Source organism: Idiotropiscis lumnitzeri, chromosome 3 (genome assembly GCF_059441095.1).
Source record: "Idiotropiscis lumnitzeri isolate Australia: NSW breed Sydney's pygmy pipehorse chromosome 3, RoL_Ilum_1.0, whole genome shotgun sequence".
Classification (NCBI taxonomy): domain Eukaryota; kingdom Metazoa; phylum Chordata; class Actinopteri; order Syngnathiformes; family Syngnathidae; genus Idiotropiscis; species Idiotropiscis lumnitzeri.
The window spans coordinates 1,014,351-1,024,762 of record NC_142393.1 but is presented as its reverse complement, the minus strand read 5'-3'; the positions used below and the strand labels follow the sequence as shown (position 1 = coordinate 1,024,762).

The window sequence follows — 10,412 nt, the reverse complement described above, 5'->3', positions numbered from 1 at the left end:
CAGGGCATCGCAGCCGAAGCCGAGAGGATGAAAGCATGAAGCACGTGGACAAGAGGCGGGGCTCACCGTGACTGCTTCTCTCTTTTTGCTTCCCTGACCAGCTCGACGAGGCTCAAGTTGCAGCAGAACATTGCGACTTGCGTGTTTCTTGTTTACGATTCAGGCCGACTTTTTGACTTGAAGCACTGCTGCAACATTTCAACATTCAATGAATAGATACTTTAGGCTGTTGACTTTCGACTTCTTTTTAAACGCTTTCACAGAAGTTGCTACATGCAGCGTATTTTCAGTTTGTCAAAATGTTTCACAGACCAAAAAAAAAGGATAATATAGACTCATTAGTCCCAAGAAAATTAATCATTTTGGAAGAAATTGCACCCATTGCAAAATTGGGAGCTTCCTCCCAAGATATGCTCGGCCTCATTGCAAGAACTTTCTTCCGCAAATTTCCTGCTGCGCTTTGCTTCCTTCTTGAAGCGTGCACTTGGTTGCTTTATCGACCCAAGTGCAGAATTAGGAAATGTTTGACATATTTTGGGTTATCTTTAAGATGGGTTCAAATTCCTCAATGTGAGACGGGTGATTTGATTTACTGACCCGCTGGGTTATGGAATGTTTTTTATTTCTATCTGTAATTGACTCAATAGGTGCTTTGCTTTGCTTCAAATCACATCGACAGTTAAGCGACGCATATTGGGTCAGGGTACCATCTACTAAAGGGTGAAAGGCTAAATTAATAATTATATATATATATATATATATATACACACACCAGTGAATGAGAGACAAAAATCCCCCAAAATAAAATTGAAAAATAAAAATCATGAGAAAAAGCAAACCTGTATTTTGTTTTTTTTTTCACTTTTCCTCATTAACAATGAGAAACAAGATTATTGATTATTATAGTGACTGTCAAGACTTCTTGGTAGGTTTGATGAAAAAATTAGCGAGCCATTTTGCTGTTACCATTGAAACACACAAAGACACAGCTTTTCTATTTTTCACTGATTAGCTGAAACTTGCTCACAATGTCCGTGTTTGTGATTGATGTTGCCAGCTAACAAGCTTTTTTTTTTTTTTTTTTTTCCATCAGGTTCATTGGTTAAAAATTGACGTGATGGAAACTCAGACATCTTTGCTTTGACGAATTGGCTAATGAAGTGACTATTCGGTTCTTTTTTTTTTTTTTGTGTCCTGTCACGCTGATGTTCGCTAGCAAGCTCGCCATTGTCCATTCATCATTTCGGTGCACTTCTTATCTTCACCGAGTGTTGGAGCCTCTGCCAGCGAAGCGTGGGCGAGAGGTGCGACACGCCCTCCGCTGTGTGCAGCCAATCACAGGGCATAAATAGACAAACGACCATTCACACTCAAAGGCAATTTGCAGTCTTCAATGAACCAAGCGAGCTGATTTTTGGAATGTGCGAGAAATGCAAACTGCACATCAGAACCCTCGACGGCAGAACTGTGAAGCAGAAATGCTCACCAGATCGTCGTGCTAAACGACTCAAAGACAACGCAAACAAGCAAACAAAACACGTTTTGTCCCTTTGGACGTGGCACTCTGGCCATCTTCCGTGTGCGATAAATCATTTACATTTTGTCATCCACCGGCCTTGTCGTCTCACACACATGCGCCGCATGATTCATTCATTTTTGTGCATTCCGGACGGGTCGCCAGTCACGAGGCACATTCGAAGCAACCTTTCACGCTCACATCGACAGCCTCACTGAGCGGCAACCACGATCACTTTACTTCATTAAAGTTGATTCTCACTTCATTTTGACTTTTTTTTTTCTCTTGCTAATTTGGTTACTTTTAAGCCGAGATGGTTTGCTAGTTTTTATTTTTGTTGGAAAATAGTTTGTTTCGGTTTCGTTATGTAATTAAGTAAGGTGAACTACAAAAAACAAATGTTCAAATGACCTTTCAACCTTGTGCACAGACGTACCGTACTACATACAATAATACACTTCAAATAAATCACAAATGCTCTCATATGAAATGAATCTAAAAGACTAAAACAAAAAATGTTGCTATAAATTACACTTAGTTTTAGTTAAATGAAAACTGTAGTTTGTTCATTTTATTTTATTTTTTAAAGCACCCTTGTTTCTATAATAGTTTTTTTAAAATCTTTAGTTATTTCATTAGTTTTCTTGTTGGGAAGCGAAGCAACACTGCACACACTGAAGTCAGGTGGCTGCTTCATAACGCTATCACTTTGATTATTGACTTTTTTATTTTTTTTAAGTAAACCAGACATTTGATAAAAGTGGGCAATATCTGACGGTGCAATCCACAACACAACATTTTCAATTCAAGTCAGTGGTAATCCATCCCGTTAAGACTGTTGAGATGAGCAATTTGTGCTGAATGTACTGAAATATGAGCATTCCAAAGTTTACACGAGCTCAAATGAAGTTTATAATGCAGATTCGGTTCATCCTGAAGGCCAAAAATCTCAAACCTTTTGAAAGCAATGGCATTTGCGATTATTCAGCAGCAGCAGCAGCCATCCGTCACGCCGCTAGAGGGCGTCCCTGTGCCAGAAATGTTCACAGTGCACACTCGATGGCTCCCATCGACGCCCTTAATCTGCTCAGGACTCGAGGACGCATTGGCCATGGCAAGCACCAAATCTGACCAGTGACTCCAAGGTTGACCTGAGCGCAAATGCTGTCCCGTTTTTCTTGACGCGTCGGCGGAAGGAGACTCCCGCCAAGCTTGGCCGTGACTTTGTTGTCGTCGTCGCCGCCGCGGCTGTTTTGCAGCCTGTCGGCCCGCCTGTCAGTCATTCGCTCGATTCTCCAAACTTGTGGGGAATGTTGAAAGCTTCACACGGCAGACGGCTGCAGGCGCAAGAAAAGGTAAGCTTTGTTGTGCTTCGTTAATTAGGTGCGCCGCGGAGGGGGGGGGGGGGGGGGGGGGGCTTGGTAGCAGCTTCGGTGACGCCGCTGCGAGCTGTTTGTGTTTACCGTTTTATCGATGTGTCAGATTGGCGCGTTCCGGCCTGGCGCAGCGTCCTGACAGGCTGCAGCGAGTGTTTGTGGGGCACAAGTGGCCGCCAACACACCTGCGAAGCGCGACTTGGCCCGAGGCTGCAAAGACAACTTTCATCACCGTCCCCTCGCCCGTCTGTCGGTCGGTCGGTCGGTCGGTCGGTCACGCACCCCCTCGGCGCCCCTCCCTCTTGCGACTGGTTGAATGTGGCCTTTATCTGACTAATGGCAGCTCGTCGCGTGGCCGGTGAGAGATTTAAATTTATTCCAAGCAGAACCTCCCAGTTTGTTTTAGATTAGCTGGCATGGTGTCTGATTTGAGATTAGAGGAGAAAAAAAATAATAAAGTGCAGAGCCACTGAGCAATGAAAACAGGAAAGTAAGCCCATGCAAAATCAAGCGCACTTTCTTCTTGTGGCTAAAAGCAGTTTGGAGTTTGAAAATATTCCATGTTTATATATGAGCCACACGTGCCAGGAGTAAATGCATTTTGTGCTGCAGCGGTGTGGAGTGGCCAGCTTTCTCACAAGGGCACTTTTATGTGCAGGCAAAGAGGCATGGAAAAGAAGACCTTTCTTTCCCTTTGAGCTCACAGATTTGCAGTAATTACAGAATCACTTCCATATGTGGCGCTCTGGCTGCCTTCTCGCTGCCCCCACCATCTCTCTTTCCCTCTCACTCTCTCGCGCTCTCCTTCTTCTTCTCATTCCTCTTACATTTGCATTCTCTTGTTGTTCCTGACTTCTGCTACTTTTATTTCCTTTGGCTTCCCTACATGCAATCGGAGCATTTTTGGGGCTCGCACCAAATCGTAAACAAAGTTTATGGTAACCAGAACATCCTGGCATTTTTGGCAAACGGCCCCTGATTTGGATTGCGATTAAATTAACCACATTTGCCCTAAATAAGCGTGCGCGCCTGTTGAAAGAAGAGCGAGCGACGAGCGAGACACGGACAGACACGCAGAAGGGAAACGCCGAAAATAGGGAAATATGACAAAAGAGGAAAAGGCAAAGAATGGGAGCTCAGTGAAGAATTTGCGAGGCAGGAGCAGAGCGTGAAGGAGGAAAACGAGACTGAGGGGCAGGGAGGGCTGGAGTAATGCTTTTTGACAGAGGCGGGTTCAAGATGGGTTCATGGTGACATCATGGCGGATTTTTTTTTGGGAGCAAAGTATAGACAGGATTGACGTTCACCTTTCATTGGACACACATGTTGGGGAACAGGCGAGAGCGCTCGCTCGCTGGCGCGCACACTGGTTGCTGTGTCCGCAACCTCTGAATGCGCCCCAAAATTATGCACTCACCCCCCACCCCCTTTTCCCCCTGCAGTTTCCAATGTACTAAAAGAGGCACTTTTCTTTCTTTCCAAGTTTCGTGCTCGTTTGTTTTTGCGCCAAACGTCCATTGTGGTCGAAAACCTGCGCCTGCCTGCATTGCTCCTTTGCCTCCAGTAAGTCATTTTCCGGCGTGCACTTCAAGGTAGTTGGACTGCAAATGAGCAGAGTTTGCCAGGCAGGATGAATGAGCTTCTTCATTTGTGCGGACGTGTGCTTTGTTGTGCAAGCGAGCGTCGGCGAGTGTATGGAGGTGCGCCGGCGTCCCCGCCGTGTCTCACGGCGCGACCGAAGTGGACGTGACATCCATCTGAAGGCGGAGAATTGCTGATGTCAGTGCAGGCATCTTGTTACTGATTAAAACCTGCCGCCTCGCCCGGCCCCGCCTCCTCGCCACCAATCCCATCGGCCCCCCACTCGCTGGAGAACGCTCGCCTCCATCCGTGCCCGTCGTCTATTTCAAGCTTTTTGCCCGTCAAACCAACGGGCCTCACTTCCTCCCTTTCTTGCGTCCTCTGTCGTCACTTTTTGCGCTTTCCTCTTCTGCCGTTGCTCCTTTTTGCTCTGCCAGCAAGCCCCAGGCCGCGGCGACATTGCTCCGTGAATGCAAATATGTTGAATCTTAAGTGGAAACACACGACTGGCTCTTATGAATATTTCATACCTTCATAAACACATCCAGAGGAGCTTCGGCGCTCGGCGCCTCACGACACCCGCGTTTGCCGGATGACTTCCCGTGAGGAATGGAGCGCCTCGCAGTCGACGTTCGAGCCGCGCCAGTGTGCTCGTTGTTGAGTTTGAGGTGAGGGCGGCGCGTTGTGATGTCACCGCTTGAAGTTAATGACACGCGAATGGCGGGGCCAAGAGGCCATGTTTCCAGTGGTGCCCGGAGAGCGAGATAGCGGCCTGATCCGTCTTCATTATCCGCCATTCTGCAGCCTCCCGGACACAATGATCATAAATCTCCGACTGAAGCACACTTCACTGACACTCAAACACAAACACGAGTAACCTCTGACCCGCTCTCTGCTACTGCCTGCGCACACTCATCCGCGCTCCAGACACCGACGAGCATCCAAGCGCACAATTCCCTCCCTCTGTCGCAATTTAATAAGGGCCACAGCGCAGCCTGCACGCCGACACGTCCTCATGCACTCGACTGCACATTCGGCGACACTTTCCGTCCGCTCGATGGCATCTCGCGACTCGAAGCGCACGTCACACCAACGACAGTTCGTCTTTAAAGGTCCTTTCCCTTCTTGTTCCACGTTACGCAATTGCTTATTTAGCAGCGCTCAATAAGCAGTTAAGGGATTTCTTTCAGCTTCCGTGGCCTCATAAGCAACACATGAATCAAATGTAAACGAGATAAGGATCCGAGGAGGTGCTTTTTGCCGAGTGGCTCACACGGGCGCTTCCTGAATATTAGCTTTCGGGGAAAAGAAAAAAAAAAAAAAAAAAGAGAAAGAAAAGCAGCGGCGCCTCTGGCCGCTTATTCAGTCACTTTCGCAAAAGATCGTATCTGCTCGACATAAAAAATGGAAGAACGAACGAGCAGACGTTCGTCCAGCGTTTGCCAAGCCGCTCATTTTACGTGACCGCACCAAAATGAGGTCGACACAAAGGATGACCTCGGCTCGCTTTCCCCCCAAACGTACTCGGTCGGTGTGAAATGCGGTCGTGTTAAATTGAACGCAAAGTCACGTGACGTCTTCCGTTGTGTGAACGGCAACAGATGGCTGCCCAGGTTTTGTCGTCTCGTGGGAGAACATTTCAGAATTGTTCACTACGTCGGACGGGCTGGAAACTTGAACAAAGGTACCACCTTTACATTTTTTTTGCCTGATGTCTGACTGGTTAGCGCGACGGCCTCACGGTGCAGAGGTCGCGGGTTCGATTCCGGCTCCGGCCTTCCTGTGTGGAGTTTCCCCGTGCCCGCGTGGGTTTTCTCCGGGTATTTCGCTTTCCTCCCACATTGCAAAGATATGCACGGTAGGTTGATTGAACACTCGAAATGGTCCGAAGCGTGTTTGCGAGCGGGAGCGGTTGTTCATCTGTGTGTGCCCTGCGATTGGCCGGCAACCAGATCCCGCCCACTGCCCAAAGGCAGCCAGGTTGGGCTCCGGCACGCCCGCGACCTTTCTTTACAATTGCAGCGGTCAAAAGCTTCCTGAAGTTCTGGAGCAGGTTTGCACACACTGAAGCGCACATCTCAGATCTTCTCGACATCATCAACACGGAGCTTCGGCTGCCTCTGGAAACGGCTTAGGCCACTCCAGAACGGTTGGGATGGTACGCATCCTTCTTCTTCCAAACCCGACGAGTGGCGTTCAGGCCAAACGTTCTGTTTTGGTCTCATCTGACCACTTGACTTTATCCCACGACTCTTCCGGCTCATTCCGATGGTCTTTCGCAAACTTCAGGTTGGCATGTGCTGACTCTGATGCATGATTCGAAACCATTCCCGATAGTAACCTTAGAAAGAAGGTTCCAAGAAGAACCTTTCTGTGCAGTTCTGGCCGATTCCTCCCCTGAATCTCCACGAGGTGATCCGACACGGAGCACCAGTCTGTGGGAGGCCGACAGTCGTCGTTAGCCTCCAACCAAAAGTTGATCTTTTTTGGCCAAGCTGCTTGGCAATTGCCCCAAAGACGGTTCCAGCCTTGTGGACGTCTACAATTTTGTCCCTGGTGTCTTTTAAAAGCTCTTTGGTCTTGTCTTGTCTTGTTTTTTTTAAATGGAGCTAACAACCTCAAACAAGTGCTACTCGTTTCGATGAATACGTGGATGAAGTTTTTAAAGGCCGAGTAACAAGTCTTTGAGGGCCAGAACGGTTTCCAATCCAAATTTTTAGCACTCATGATCAAATAAATGATTTCAAAAGAAAGAAATGTGATTTCCAGATTTCTTTTAGATGGGAGAACCCGTAAAATTGCAGGGCGGTCAAATACTTCTTAACGTCACCGTATCAATCCCGAAGGCAATATTTTTGTGAATTGATTGACGTTGAATTGTCTACGATTTCAAATACTTCATCAAAAAAGTGTTGCGGCTTGCGTTTGAAGGCTTTGAAATGACATCATTTGGCTGCCAGGATGGCCGAGTGGTCAAAGGCGCCGCGTTCAGGACCCAGTCTCCCCAGGAGGCCTGGGTTCGAATCTAGAATTTCCCCATTGTGGGACTAATAAAGGGAATATTATTATTATTATTTGCTTTTGCTTTTTTTGGAAAGGAGAAAACAGTCCATTCAAATCTGATGAGATTTTTTTTAAAGAGCTGAGAGCTGTGCGAGAATGTTATGCGGGGACAATATGACCGAGGGGCAACTTATTGCACATGGCTTTATAACAAGTCATGCATGCATAAATTGGTGATTTTGAAAAAAGTGCCGCACTTTACACGACTTACTCCGTTGAATTTCAATGAGTTTTTTGTTGATCATTTGCAATTGGAGTTGAGGACAGTACAGCACTGTGCTACTTGCCAAACACTTTGCGCGTCGGACTTTCTTCTCTGTCTGTCTGTCTTTCTGTCCGCGAGAATGGAGAATGCTACGTTAGCTTGTCGCAACAGCCGCGCTCAAGCGGCACATTGACTGCTTAGCTGCCACATCGCTGGCATCGGGCCGAAGCCTCCAAATATAATCGAGGTCAACGGAAAATGCCGTTTGAAGAGTCGACCGAGTCAACGTTTCAACATCGACTTTTAACATAAAATACACCGCTGATTATTAATTATGGATGATTGTCCGCAGATCGCTCCACCTGTTTCACTTGTCCAACTTGTTCTGACCAACCAATCAGAGAACAGAATTTTTTTTTTGGTTCCGAGCCAGCGAGCTCTGAGGAAAATTTGAAAGCTGATGAACTCATTCGCAGCCAGACATTTTGAAAGCAGAGTTTCCAATATTGGCGGCCATTTTGCAACATTTGCAGAGCCGCTCACGATTGCAATCTGTCAACATATGAGCACCAACTCGGACAAAATAAATTGTCTGTCGCCACTACTGACTGTAAAAGCCCAGCGCGAAGATTCAGAAATGTGATTGGACAAAAAAAAAGTCCATTAAGTCCACATACACGGGATGGGAAGCATTGGGAAGCAAGAGCGAAGAGCCAAGCGAGCTGTCAAAAGAACTTTTTCAGTGGCTGAAGACGTTCGAGGTGATCCGCTTTCTCGCGACGGCAGACGTGACGTTCGGCACCTGTGGTTGGAGCGCCCCGTTGTGGCGGCGTCCCGGCGGCCATCCGGAGGCAGAATCTTACATCTCAGAACGAAAATAACAGAATAGAAGCTCCTCTCTTCGCGAAAATGCAAAGCTGGCAAAAACACACATTTGTCTTTCAACGTTTGGCGGTGAAGAAAAAAGTTTTTTTTTTTTTTGGTAACATTGGCTTGCGCTGTGGAGAAACGTTGACCCGCGCTCACTAAAGGTTCCTGTCGAGGTGCCAGTTAAGGTGTGTCCTCTCCTCCGAGTTGTGAGCTGGGTGCTCCTCAGAAGCAAAACAAGTTGAGAAACATTACATTCAGAAAAGCAAAGCACACGCCCAGAACCGCAAACACATAAACAGATCTGAAACGTATGATCTCATACGGCTAAGAGGGGCACGCGGAGGGGCACACCCAAACTTGTCGCTCGCGCACGCTGCCATCGCACACAACTTCCCCTTAAACGGCCGTGCCACCGTTTCACTCGAAGACGTTCACTTTCTTTTTTTCTTTTTGCAAAAGCCACTTGGAGAAGCTTGAAGACATTTTCTAGTGCACAATGTTTGGCAGGATGTGGACAGATGTTGCATATCCCCAAAAATGCTCTGAAAGCCAAATTCTGGCTTCAATTTATCCTCAATAAGAGCAGAATGCTTTCAGTTGGACTTCCCCGTGACGTTCCCAGAGTTGCTTTTGGTGTCGAGTCACATCTGCACCGCAACGGTCGTGATCCTCACGATTTGGAGAAACGCTCACGTTGGCGCACCGAAAGCAGGTCGCTGGGAAACGTGCTTTACGTTTTTCATGACGGGAATCACTCGGGCCACGAGTCAAAACTTCTTAAATGCCATCTGGGTGAAATGAAAATGTGACCACGGCGGCGCTCGCCTCCGCTTCGAGAGTTGCAAATGGACTGATTGCGACGCTGAATGACGGCGCGGCTTTCCTTTAACAACACAAATGGCGAGGAGGTAAACAAGTCGGTAGCCGAGCAGATGAAGGAAAGAAAAAAAGTCAGCCGAGAGACAAAGAAACAGTGAGAATTAAAAACAGAAACTCCTTTTTCCCCCTGCAGGCATTTTGTGGCTTGAGGAAAAAAAATGTGCTGTATATTTGAAGAGTTGGGTCACATGACCAAGGACGGCGTTATGAATCAGGCTGTATAATTATTTCCGAGAGAGTGAGCGTTTGAAGAGAGGAGTGAAAGGAGGAGGAGAAAGTCCAGCGCGAGCGAGCGAGATTGAGAGAGCGAGCGAGGTTGGCTGCTGCCCTGCTGTTGCTGTCAGAAGGACTCTGATGAACGTGCGCACATCTTGTCTCCCTTTTTTTTCCCCTCCAGGCTGGCCGCACTCATCGGACCTTTCCTTCAAGTCATTCCGTCCGCACCGCAATTGGTGAGTAGTTCACATGTCAAAAGTTTCAAAATGTTGATTTTTCTTTTCTCTCAGCAACAAGAGGTTTCTTTCCTTTCCATTCTTTCTTCTTTTATTTTTTTTCTTCACAAATGAAGACAGAGATGCAAGATTTTCGCACTTGCTTCAATCAAACGTGATCTCCACGAGCAAACGCTAAAACGTCCTCACACACATTTCTTTGATGAGACTTTCTGGGCGCATTTCGATGAAAATGCGTGCGTGCACGTTGCTCCGTGCGCACATGTGCTTATTAGTGGCTGTTACCCAGTGCCGCTTTATTATTAGCATATGTGCGCGCCTGCATGTGTTTGATGTCGATTCACGAGAGGAGTCACCGCTCCTTGACCTTTTTTTATTCTAACGAACATGCTGGAAACTTGGAAAAGCCCGCGATTGTTTTCCACTTTTTTTTAGGAGCACCAAATAATTCCTGCGGAGTGAGTCGTGTG

General features: G+C 47.2%; 1 protein-coding gene across 3 annotated transcripts in view; it reads left to right on the top strand.

Moving 5' to 3' along the window:
• The first annotated feature begins 2,575 nt into the window (after positions 1 to 2,575).
• The window catches only part of rarga (retinoic acid receptor gamma a), a 42,173-nt gene continuing 34,336 nt past the window's right edge, over positions 2,576 to 10,412 (top strand). For 2 of the 3 annotated variants that reach the window (XM_088290327.1, XM_088290326.1), the window contains exons 1-2: positions 2,576 to 2,871; positions 9,888 to 9,942. The gene's annotated coding sequence lies outside the window, so the exon portion shown is untranslated. Of the gene's footprint in view, positions 2,872 to 9,886; positions 9,943 to 10,412 lie in introns of those variants that run through there. The other variant, XM_088290329.1, reaches the window with a different exon arrangement.